Raw genomic sequence first — 13,308 nt, 5'->3', positions numbered from 1 at the left:
CACACCAGGGGTGAAGAGAGGTCAGAAACCTCCGTAGACGACAATGGAGGACTTGGAGAAAAGTACCTCTGGAGAATAAGGTGAACAAGTCCAATGAAATACAAGGGTGGATTCTGGAAGTGAAGAACCTGCAAGCACTGGGGACAGAATCTATGCTACTGGGGACAGAATCTATGCCACTCAGGAGTGACCTGGAGGCACGGTGGAGCAATGCCCACCGATGTCCGACGGTTCAGATGAGTTGATTGTGACCTTGTTGCTGCAGCTGTGAAGACCAGGCAACAATGAGGAAGACCAGGAGCCTAGCACAAGCTGTCCCATGTCGGATGTTGATGACTACTGGGTCGGTGACTGGCGGGCATACCAACAAGCCTAGGTCGCCGTAACTTGCGGGAAGAATGAAGAAGGAGCAAAATTGGGACCAGCAAGGTCCATGGCATTCACCACAAGTGGGACAGTCAGAGCAGGCCCTGAGAAATCATCTGGGGAGTCCTCTGAAGCAGGAGAAGACACTCAGGAGGACCTACAGGCCAAAGACACAGAAGTCACAAGAGGACCTCGAGCAGCTCACCAAGAAGGGAGGCGGACAGTGCAGAGGATACATTGAGGATGCTGTACTTTTTTAAAATTTTATTTTATTTATATTTTCCACAACGATAAACAAGACTTAGTCGGTTCATATACGTACATTGCGATTAATACAATTATGCGATTTTTACTGTCCTGGACTGAAAATAGCACCACATCAAGCGTCAGACCCAATCATCACCGCTCCTCAACAAGTCTCTTCTCCTCCCGCCGCGGGGTTTTCCACTAAAGGATCTTGATCCGTTCTCATCTAGGGGATACTCATCAATAGTCATAATCTATGAATAATCCCCGCCCATGTGCAGGATCCCGGAACATATAGAAAAAAAAAAATATATATATATATATATATATATATATATATATATATATATATATATATTACCTACTGGCGGTCGCCAGTAGGTAGTTATAGTTAGGACCCCTTTTCCATAGGAAATCCCCAACATTCTATTCTGAATAACTTTGGCGCCGGTCGACGAATCCTCGCGAATTTCTCAAAATAGGTGGGGCGCTACGCTCCGCTCCTACCCTGAAAGTCTCGGGGGGATTCGTCAAGCGGGGGCTGAGATAAAAGGGGGGTCCCAAAACGCGTTTTTCCCATGCATTTTTCCATAGGACCTTTAGACAGGGCTACAGCCCGAACGGCTGAACAGAATTACTAGAAATTTGGCAGAGAGGTAGTCCTCAGGTCAAGGAAGTGCCTTTTGTAGGTTTGGTGTAAATCTGTTCAGTAGATTCTGAGAAAATAGCCTTTAAATCAATATATATATCTGAGCCAGCTTACGGTACGCTTACCGTAAGCTTACCGTACGCGTACGGTGGCGTGCGCGAGCGCGATTCTGATTGGCTGTTACATCTAAGTAAACATTCGAATCGGTCGAAACCAGGAAGCGGCGGCCGCCATTTTCTCTCTCGCACTCTGAGGGGGGGGCTGTAAATAAAGGCAAAAAACATATAAAGGGGCTGTTTAGACAGCGCCCATGCACATAGCCATGTTAGTTGAGTCCTCAAAGGCCAAAAACGGTAAATTTTTATTTTTTGAAAATTTTGCCGATTACGCTTACCGTACGCGTACGGTGCGCTTACGCTAAAAATTTTAATAAAAAAAAAAAAACTCTCTGTGCATGGCATATTATTGTCATCACTTACAAATTAAATTTAACAGATTACCTATCACAAGGAAGCGCATATTATGTCCTCCATGTGCGCACGGTGCGTAACGTGGGCACGCGGTGCGCGTAGCGCACTGCGTGCCCACCTTGCGTGTACGGCACTAACTGCGTCGCGCACCGCGTGCTCACCGTGCGCGCACGGTGCGCGAAGCGCACCGTGCGCGCACGGAACGAACTGCGTTAAGTGGCCGTGCACGCCACGAATGGCGTAAAGTAACTTAGCATTTAAAAAACCGTACAAATTCACTGAAAAAACCATAGGTTTCACACACGTTATAGTTAGGAATTAGCATTTAAAAAACCTTGCAAATTCACTGAAAAAACCATAGGTTTCAGACATGTTATAGTTAGCGGAAATTTTACTGATAAAAAACCAATGAAATTCCCCCGTTATAGTTAGTGCAGGCAACTATAACTCACGCGACCGCAATCTTCTGCTGATGACATATGTGTCTTTATGAAAATAAAATATTTCTAATATATGTATAGCTAAAAATTTATGGAAGAAGACATGGGCAAATAAGTGTCTAAATACAGTATTAGCATCAGCAGAGGATTGCGGTCGCGTGAGTTATAGTTGCCTGCACTAACTATAACGGGGGAATTTCATTGGTTTTTTATCAGTAAAATTTCCGCTAACTATAACATGTCTGAAACCTATGGTTTTTTCAGTGAATATATATATGTGTGTATATTATCTACTGGCGGTCGCCAGTAGATAGTTATAGTTAGGACCCTGTTTCCATAGGAAATCCGCAACATTCTATTTGGAATAACTTTGGCGCCGGTCGACGAATCCTCGCGAAATTCTCAAAATAGGTGGGGCGCTACGCTCCGCTCCTACCCTGAAAGTTTCGGGGGGATTCGTCAAGCGGGGGCTGAGAAAAAAGGGGGGTCCCAAAACGCGTTTTTCCCATGCATTTTTCCATAGGACCTTTAGACACAGCTACAGCCCGAACGGCTGAACAGAGTTACTTGAAATTTGGCAGAGAGGTAGTCCTCAGGTCAAGGAAGTGCCTTTTGTAGGTTTGGTGTAAATCTGTTCAGTACATCCTGAGAAAATCGCATTTAAATCAATATATATATCTGTGGCAGCTTACGGTGCGCTTACCGTGCGCTTACGGTAAGCTTACCACACGCGTACGGCGCCGTGTGCGAGCGCGATTCTGATTGGCTGTTAGATCTAAGTAAACATTCGAATCGGTCGAAACCAGGAAGCGGCGGCCGCCATTTTCTCCCTCGCACTCTGAGTGGGGCAGCAAAAACAAAGGCAAAAAACATCTAAAGGGGCTGTATATTCAGTTCTTAACCACCTAGCATTGATGAAGGTGTCCCCAAAGAACCCCCAAGGCCAAAAATGTAATTTTAATTTTTTTCGAAAAATCGCCGATTACGCGTACGGTAAAAATTAATTAAAAAAAAAAAATTATCCACACTATCCACACCCCGTGTGCAATCGGTTCCCTGCAGGGCACCATTTGTGCATGGCATATTGCTGCAATGAACATTTTAAAGATTACCATGCAAAATGAAGCGCATAATATGTCCTCCATGTGCGCACGGTGCGCGAAGCGCATCGTGCGTACATGGCCCATCTAGCGTAACGTGGGCACGCGGTGCGCGCAGCGCACCGCGTGACCACCGTGCGTGCACGGCACTAACTGCGTAAAGTGGGCGCGCGGTGCGCGAAGCGCACCGTGCGCGCACGGAACGAACTGCATTAACTGGGCGCGCACGCCACGAATGGCGTAAAGTAACTTAGCATTTAAAAAAACGTACAAATTCACTGAAAAAACCATAGGTTTCACACACGTTATAGTTAGGAATTAGCATTTAAAAAACCTTGCAAATTCACTGAAAAAACCATAGGTTTCACACATGTTATAGTTAGCTGGATATTTTACTGATAAAAAACCAATGAAATTCCCCCGTTATAGTTAGTGCAGGCAACTATAACTCACGCGACCGCAATCCTCTGCTGATGACATATGTGTCTTTAAGAAAAAAAAATATTTGTAATATATGTATAGCTAAAATTTAATGGAAGAAGACATGGGCAAATAAGTGTCTAAATACAGTATTAGCATCAACAGAGGATTGCGGTCGCGTGAGTTATAGTTGCCTGCACTAACTATAACGGGGAATTTCATTGGTTTTTTATCAGTAAAATGTCCAGCTAACTATAACATGTGTGAAACCTATGGTTTTTTCAGTGAATTTGCAAGGTTTTTTAAATGCTAATTCCTAACTATAACGTGTGTGAAACCTATGGTTTTTTCAGTGAATATATATATATATATATATATATATATATATATATATATATATATATATATATATATATATATATATATATATATGTATGTATGTATATATATATATATATATGCATATACATGCAGCCTAAAATGTTTCAAACATGGCAAAAAGGATGAAATTACATAGGTTTGCATTGTAGTACCCCTAACCCATAAGGAAAAAAGGAAGCACTAAACAATTGTCATACAATAATGCTTTGTTGCCATAAAGCAAACTTGTAATTGCAGGCATTTACCTGTAGGCTGCAGCAGAGTACTAAGAAAACAAAGAAAACTGACACCTTGCCTTTAAGGCATTAGAGTAAGGGTACCGTGCCTTTTAGACCTGCAGGAGACCCCTTGCTCCCATGATGCACCACAGGTGGCAGTTAGGTCAGTTCTTTTTTCTGGCTCCTTCTATGAGGATCCTGGAGCTTGAGCTCTTCAGTTTTTTGACTGAAAGTGATTAATTTGATATTTTCTCAGAAAACTCGATATTTTCTGAGTCCTGAAGGCTTATTCTACTGGTTTTTTGGTCTTATCACTAATTTATTCCAGTCAGAATGCCTGCCTTATTCAGGAAATGCCCTTCCTGTGGCAATAAGATGGGCAGTGTCCCCACTGCCAGAAATTTTCCAGACGGACTCTGCGTGACAGAGAGCGCATAAAACTTCATGCCCAGCTAGAGAAGGACAGAAGCCATCATGGAGGTGACCATGGAGTCTTCAAACCACCTTCTTCAAGCAAACAACACCGAAAACGGCGACATACCACCTCTCCTGAGTCCACAAAGAAGAAGGTAACAGGAGATTTGCCGTCGAAGTCGCCGTCGAAGAGACCCAGACACTCTTCAGCATCGAGGGACGAATCACCATCTCGGCGTCGAGATTCTCCGCCGCATGCAAGCAAGTCAGCGTTGAGGCACAGCACTTCGGTCTAAAAGGCTGTGGGTCATGACAGACCTGAAAAGAAATAGCCTCGAGGGGGTCAGCGTCGAGAGTCATGACGGCGAAAATCTCACCGCAAGTGGGAGATCGACGTCGAGATCACCAGGTCGACGGCAGGAGTCGACGTCGAGGTCACCTCATCACCGTAGGCGATCGATGTCGAGATCACCAGGCCGACAGCGGAAGTCGTCGTCGAGACCATTATCGAGAGCGGGACGGCGTTCCCATAGCAGATCCCCTCGATCGACGGCGATGGTGATGCAGACTTCATCGACGTCGAGGCATTCAACGTCGTGGAACAAAAGTGCAGCGGCCACAGAGGAGATATCATCTGGGGACCAGTCATCATCCCCAGGACTGCTTATTGTGCAAATTTCACCAGAGAAATCTCCTAAAGCTGGAGAGAAGTACGGTCTGTCGCCTCGCTGGCTGGAAGGTGTTGGGACAGGTGACTGCAGAAGTTCGGGCTCGGACTACTCTCGCACTTACTCGCCTTCTAGGGTCTCTCCTCAGAGAAACAAGTCTCCCCTCAGAAGACCAAGATCGCCTTCCACGCACCGATCACGGTCCAGGGGTCGTCAGTCTTCCCCCAGAAGACCAAGACACTGATCAAGGTCCAGGGGTCGTCGCAGCTGTCATCACGACCGTCCCCATAAGAGAAGGCGCACGAGGTCGCCCACATGGTCTCCCTCCACGAGGTCCTCGGTCCGGGACTATTCTCTGACCTTCTCCTCGACTCCTCCATCGCGGGTGTCTCCCATCTATGACATTGCGACCTTCTCAGATGTCCTGGGTAGGGGTGCGCAGAAACTGAACATCACTTTGCATACCTCTGTAGTTCCCACATCGATCATCTTCAACACCTTACACCATCGAACAGCTCCTAGACCGCTGCTTCCTTTGGTGCCAGGACTCTTGGAACCAGCTATGGCCACATTCCTCACCCCTGCTACGGTGGGCTCCGTACAATCCAGGATAGCCAAAACGTATAAGGCCCCAGCCGAGGATCCCTTATTTCTCAGAGCTGATACACCAGCGGACTCTGTCATTGTGGCGGCAGCCAGGAGGTCTCACTCAGCGTCTGTGTCATCTTCTGTCCCCCCAGAGAAGGACAGTAAGCAGATAGACTCCTATGGCAGGAAAATGTGCAATATGTCGGCTTCTTCCATGAAGATTGCAAGTGCCTGACAAGGCAAGATATGACAGGTCTCTCTGGGACTCCGTCTCAAGGTTCACCAAAAAGCTCCCCAAAGAAGACCGGTAGCACTTCAGCGAAATTCTACTGGAAGGTGAGCTTGTGGCCAATCAAGTCATAAGTGCGGCAGCGGACGCTTCAGATCTCGCCGTTCATGGTTACTCCCATGGCGTCTGTTCACGGCGCTCAGCCTGGCTGCACCTTACAGGCCTCAAGCCTGATGCACAGAAAAAGATTGTAAATCTTCCATTTAATGGCTCCTCCTTGTTCGGGGCTCACGCCGATGAGGAAATGAATAAAATAAAGACAGAGCTGGATACTGTCAAGGCTGTAGGTCTGGAGAAGCGCAAAGAATACCGGAAGCGCTTTCGTCAGGGTGACAAACGCTCCTTCCAGCAGAGGGTTCAAACCCCTCATTGGTCCTCCCAGAACCAGCAGAGGCCCCAATTCCAGCAGAGGGGTCGTGGCAGAGAAAGAGGGAACATCAAGCAGCAACAGTCCACCACTAAGCAGCCTTCCAAACAGTGAGGCATTGCTTCCTCCGCACCCGTTCACCACTCCGGTAGGAGGGAGTATCGTTTTTCACCTGGAAGAGTGGGAAACCATAACAAGAGACAAATGGGTGCTGAATATTGTGCAGCATAGTTACTTGCTAAGGTTCACGTCTCCCCCTCCGCAAGTGCCCCCGCAATTGAAGCGCCTTCCTCAACTTCAAAGTCGGCTTTTACAGGACAAAGTATCTATCCTCCTATCCAAGAGGGCCATAGAGGAGGTCCCACCTCTCCAAAGAAATCAGGGGGTATACTCCCACTACTTCCTAGTCCAAAAGCAAGGAGTAGCCAAAGAGTACAGACCTATCCTCGACCTGCGCCTGCTGAACAGGTTTATCAGAAAGGAAAAATTCCTTTAATGTCACTAACGCTCAATGTGTGATCAAGGGAGTGGATGCTCTCGAAACGCGTAACATTGGAATAAAACATCTGCTGTAAACTGCAACTGAGAGCGCGTTTTATAATATTGAATCAATATATATATATATAAATGCAGAGAAAAAAACTGAATTTTTACGCTTCTCATCAAATTAACAGTTTTAGTATACTATGTATGCATAGTTTGATTCTTTATTATTAACTTTTTTATCACAATTTTTTAAGGTAGCACTCGCACTTTATTTAGGATCATGTAAATATATATGAGCATTTCATTAATACATGACTCCTTAAATTTCATTGCAACATTTCCACATTTTAGCAGGACTGATAAATGTATGAGAGAGTCGTAGTTTTTCATGGATTATTTTCCAAGTTACATTAGGTGTAAATTAACCAAGCTATTTGCACTTAGATCTTCTTTTTTTATACAATAATAGCGATTTTTTCACATATAGGTATTTAACTATGTTTTTAACCTACGTTAATTCATGGTTTTATTCTCGATATTGGAACAATTTTGTGTATGGATGACAAAAAATATTTATATATTTATTACAATATTTATGTATTTATATATTTATTTAAACTTCAGCATTCTATGGTATTTTACCAATATATCCAATGTGCTTTTATCGCCGAATGATTGATTTTGAAAAACAGACTACAAATTACATAGATATACTAAATGTTGAAAATGTTGAAGTATTTTTACTATTTCTATTAATCACGAGGTGTTTCAGCAAGTTAAAAAACATGGCGAACAACATTTCCCCTGTATGTGAACAAGGGCTGGTGTAGTCCGAAACGCGTCATCCTTGAGGAATAAAACAACTAATTGCAGCCATACCTTCCAGTGGTCCGTCTCTCTCTATTCGCCAAAGTCGGAAGTTGGAGAGTTGTCTGCACTGTAGATATATATATATATATATATATATATATATATATATATATATATATATATATATATATATATATATATATATATATATATATATATATATATATATATATATATATACTATAACTAGCGCGACCGCCACTCTATCACAAGGGTGATGTCATCAGTGATGTCATGAGTGATGCCACTGACCATGTTATGAGTGATGTAATATGTGAAGTCATCAGCAGTGGATTGGGGGCGCGCGAGTTATAGTTATCTGAACTAACTTTAACGGGGGAATTTCATTGTTTTTTTACGAGTGAAATGTCCACCTAACTATAACATGTGTGAAACCTATGGTTTTTTAAGTGAATATATATATATATAGGTATGTATGATACATTTTACTACGTACAGGATTACGTATGTTTTTTACTGAATACCATATGTCAGCATACATACCTATAATACTACTGTTATCTATTCAAGCATGTGAATTCGAAAGATACCCCAATACTGGAGAAGAAAATAAGTTACTTACATGTAAACTGTGGTTCTCCAGTATTAGGGTGTCTTTCATAGATTCACATGCTTGAATATTCCCCGTCGTCGGAGTGGGAGTCCCACGGTAAATAAAATAGCAATATATACATATATATATATATATAGTAAAATATATACATAAGTAATCATATAATTAGTGCATATAGGTGTAAAACACACATAGTGTACCTATAAGAGAGAAACTCCATAGGAATACAATGGAGAGAGACAAAAGACCTTTGTAGTCTATCTCTGTCATTATGTAAGTCCGAACTCCAGCCAATCAGGCGTCAGCCCCTCTCTAGAACCTTCTCCTCAGAGCTTCTCACCTCAGATTTTCTACCGCACGTCGTGTGACAGGGAGTCTCCCTGAGCTCTGCTCAGTTTTTGTCAGTGAGGATGTCTTCTAGTAAGAAATCTTTGTTTAGACCATGTTCTTCATGTGGAAAACTGCGTTTGTTCTCTGAGGACCCACACAGTAAGTGTATTTACTGTTTATATCCTGACCATGAGGTGGCAAAATGTAAGTTTTGTAGAACTTTTTCTACAAAAACTCTAAAGGACAGAGAAGGCCGCCTGCTATTATGGCTACAGAGACTGAAGGACAAGGATAACTCTCCCTCTGATGTGGAAAGTCTCTTTTCTGGTCGTTCTCAACCAGCCTCTAAGCGCAGTAGTGTGCAGGAGTTACCATCTCCTTTCCTGAAGAAAAAGAAGCTGGCTTTGCCTCTGACAACTGCCACCTTTGTGGTTTCACCTACTGCTTTGTCGCCTATGGGACACTGTTCTCAGGCTGCTGAGGCGTCTACTTCCCATTCCTCGGGGAAAACTTTGTCAGCCTCGTCGACGATGCTCCCGACGACGAGATCTGCTGTTTCTACCTCGTCGACGGTGACCCCGACGACGACGTCAGCTGCTTCGTCGTCGACGAGCGTTATGTCGACGTTATCCTCGTCGACGATTACCATCACTTCTTCAAGGGCGGTGACTTCTGTTGTGCCCATTACTTCGACGTCGACGAAGAAGGTAAAGGTTCCGTCGACGAAGACTGTGTCGTCGACGAAGACGTCGTCGAGCTCGTCGACGCCCATTCCGTCGGCGAAGAAAAAGAAGATCCCGACGACGACACTGTCGACGGTGGTTCCGTCGACGAAAGCCTTGTCTACGAAGACCTCGACGACGGCTCCGTCGGCAGCGGCTCCGTCGACGGTGGCTCCGTCGACGGCGGCTCCGTCGACGGCGGCCCCGTCGACGGCGGCCCCGTCGACGGCGAATCCGACGACGGCAATCTTGTTGCCACAGACGTCGTCGACGATAATTCCGTCGACCATCATTCCTTCGACGACGGCTCCGTCGACGAGTACATCCCCACAGACATTCGTAAGAGTACGAATACGCGGTGTGGCGACTACCCAGAAAACAAGAAGGGAAGGAGTTTCTTGGACACCATTACCTCCTACTGTGGGCTTGGAGAGCCAGGAACATAATATTCCTTTGGGAGTTGCACAGCCTCCCTCACCATTATTCGCTACAGATTCGGATCAGGAATCCGAGGGGTTACCGGAGTCTTTCGGAACGGCACAAAGTCCATCCGACTTGGTTATTAAGTGCCAGGATGTCAGTAGTGAGGATGAGGATCCGGTATATATACACCAGGCCCCTCCGAAGCATAAAACGGCGACTCTTCCTCTGTCGCTCATTACTAATCTCCAACGCATGTTGGACGACTACAACCAACGGTTCCCTCTATCCCCTCAACGTTCAGAGGTTCCGTCAACCCCGGTGATTCCAGCAATTATTCCACCGGTACCTATTGTAAATCCTGCTCCACAGATGCCGCCTGTACCTCCACGACAGGTTCCGGAAAGGGTGTTGCCTCATTATGAGCCTGTAGAGGAAGGCCCTCAGGACCCAGAGGAGGGTGAAATCCCAGATGATGATGGGGATGTAGATGACAATGATGATGATATGGCGGAGTGGGACAATTACCAGGCACAAACACCATCCCCCTCACAGATAGTAACAGGGGATTCACCTCCAGTGGACATAGCCAATTTTCACCAACTGATGGAAAGGGCATCACACCGTTTTAAGTTAACAACGGAGCGCAGGGAGGAAGATTGCTTCCTTTATGATTTCAAGAATCAACCCTACAAACAGACTCATGCTATTCCCATAGTTGAGTTTATTTGGGAAGAAGGCAAGAAATTAATGCAGACACCGAATACCTTGCCAGCTCAGGTGCCTCGATTGGAAAAGAAATATAAGGCACCGATAGGAACCCCAGCATGCCTCACGGGTCAGGCTAAACCTGAGTCGGTCGTTACGCAGGCAGCGCAACGTAAGGCGAAAAATCCGGCATCTTCTATCACCTCGCCTCCGGATCGTGACGGACGTCGGATGGATGCCATAGGGCGTAAATTCTCTTCTATGGCCTCTACGGTGGTTAGAGCAGCTAATGCCTTGGCCATCCTGGGACGATATGACAGACAAGTTTGGGCTGATATCTCGGATGTGGTTCAGGAGTTACCAGAGCCATCTAAAGTGGAGGCAATGAAGTTGCTCCAAGAGGGAGAAGCGGCATCGGCGGAAATAATCGATTGTGCAGTGGACATCGCCTGCATGGGTTTCCGTCAGCTTGCCGGAGCGGCTGTTCTGCGTAGGCAAGGATGGTTAAAATCTACATCCTTTCGTCAGGAGGTTCAGTCTATGATCTTAAACATGGCATATGACGGCGAGTCTTTATTTGGGAGCCACGTCGATGAAGCTCTACAGTCCATAAAGAAAGACACTGAAACAGCTAGATCACTAGGAAACCTTCAATTTCAGCGGAGTAATTTTCGTGGTGCACGCGGACGCGGCACCTCCTCAAGTTTTCGAAGAGACAATAAACAATACAAACCTTACAATCAAGGGTCCAACCGTTACTCTTATGGACAGCAACAGCAAACATCACGGCAGCAAACCTCCAAGTCTTATAGAGGAAAATCCTCATACAGAGGATCCGCATCAAAGAGACAGTGACTCTTACCGGACAGACAAGGTTGGAGGTCGAATCTCTCTGTTCTTTTCCCAATGGTCCTCCATCTCCAAGGACCGTTGGGTTTTGGACATTGTGAAGAAGGGACACGCCTTAGAATTCACCAAATTCCCTCCTCCCACTCCACCCTCCGGACCGCCACCAGCTCACATGAAAGAACTGTTGCATCAAGTCCGACTTTTAAGGCAAAAAGGAGCTATAGAACTGGTACCAGTGTCTCAGAAGGGAAAAGGTTTTTATTCCCGGTTCTTATTGATCACAAAGAAAAACGGAGAGTGGAGGCCCATCCTCGATCTAAGAGCACTAAACAAATATATAAAGAGCCAATCCTTCCGTATGATGACGCTGGTAGACATCTTGCGCTTACTCTTGCAGGAAGATTTTCTGGCGACTATAGATCTCCAGGATGCCTATTTTCATATCCCTATTTTACAGCGGCATCGAAAGTTCCTGCGTTTTCGAGTGGGTCAACACGATTACCAATTCAAAGTGTTACCATTTGGCCTGCGCTCAGCCCCTCGAGTGTTCACGAAGGTACTGGCTCCAGTAATAGCGTATTTGCGCCTCCAGGGAGTGCAAATATTTCCATACCTGGACGATTTTCTCCTGAAATCTCAGTCAAGCACTCACCTGCGACAACACACTCTTCTGTGCCAGAACGTGTTTCGCTCTTTAGGCCTGTCCGTAAATGTGGAAAAATCCCAACTTCATCCGTACCAACAAAGAGATTTCCTGGGCGCAACTCTGGAGACTGTCTCAGCGAAGGCATTCCTCTCCCAGGAGCGTCTCAAAAAGATGCTGCGACTGGTGGCTCTGATCAGATCAAGAGAGTCAGTTTCTGTGAGACTATTAAAATCATTTCTGGGGATGGCGTCATCATCCATTGCCTTGATCCCTCATTGCCGGCTGAGGACACGTCCTATCCAGGAAGCTCTGGATGCTCAGTGGCGTCAGGTAACGGGATCTTTCCACGACATGATATGTGTCACAGATCAGATAAAGTCAGCACTCGCATGGTGGGCAATTCCAGCCAACTTGACGGAAGGCATGTCCTTTCTGTCTCTGCCACCGGACAGAACACTCACAACAGACGCCTCATTGGAAGGATGGGGCGCTCATTTGGAGGATCTCTCTGTGAAGGGAAGATGGTCCACACATCAAAGATCTTGGCACATCAACAGGTTGGAGCTCATGGCGATTTTTCTGGCTCTAAAATCGTTTCTACCTTTGCTCCAAGGAGAGTCAGTGCTAATACAGACAGACAACACAACCTGTATGCACTATGTCAACAAACAGGGCGGAACAAGATCCCCAAGTCTCTCCAGGCTAGCTCAAAGAATTTGGGACTGATTGGGATCAGTCATCAGATCTTGCTTACGGCAGTCCACCTGCCAGGAGTATCCAATGTCCTAGCGGATTCCCTGAGCAGGTCCTCCTCGTCGACCCACGAGTGGGAGTTACACCAACCCACTCTAGAGAGGATATTCCAACTATGGGGCCGTCCGCAACTCGATCTCTTTGCCACGCCGGAGAACCGGAAATGCCGAAATTACGCAAGCTGGCATCCCCACAAGCAATCACAAGGGAATGCCCTTTTGATAAACTGGTGCAATCTATTTGCGTACGCCTTTCCTCCAATACCCCTCATACCTCGGGTTCTTTGGAAGATGAGGAGACAGCCTTGCCACCTGATCCTAATAGCCCCGCGCTG

This window comes from Triturus cristatus, chromosome 8 (assembly GCF_964204655.1).
Source record: "Triturus cristatus chromosome 8, aTriCri1.1, whole genome shotgun sequence".
Lineage (NCBI taxonomy): Eukaryota > Metazoa > Chordata > Amphibia > Caudata > Salamandridae > Triturus > Triturus cristatus.
Note: the sequence above shows the minus strand (reverse complement) of the source record.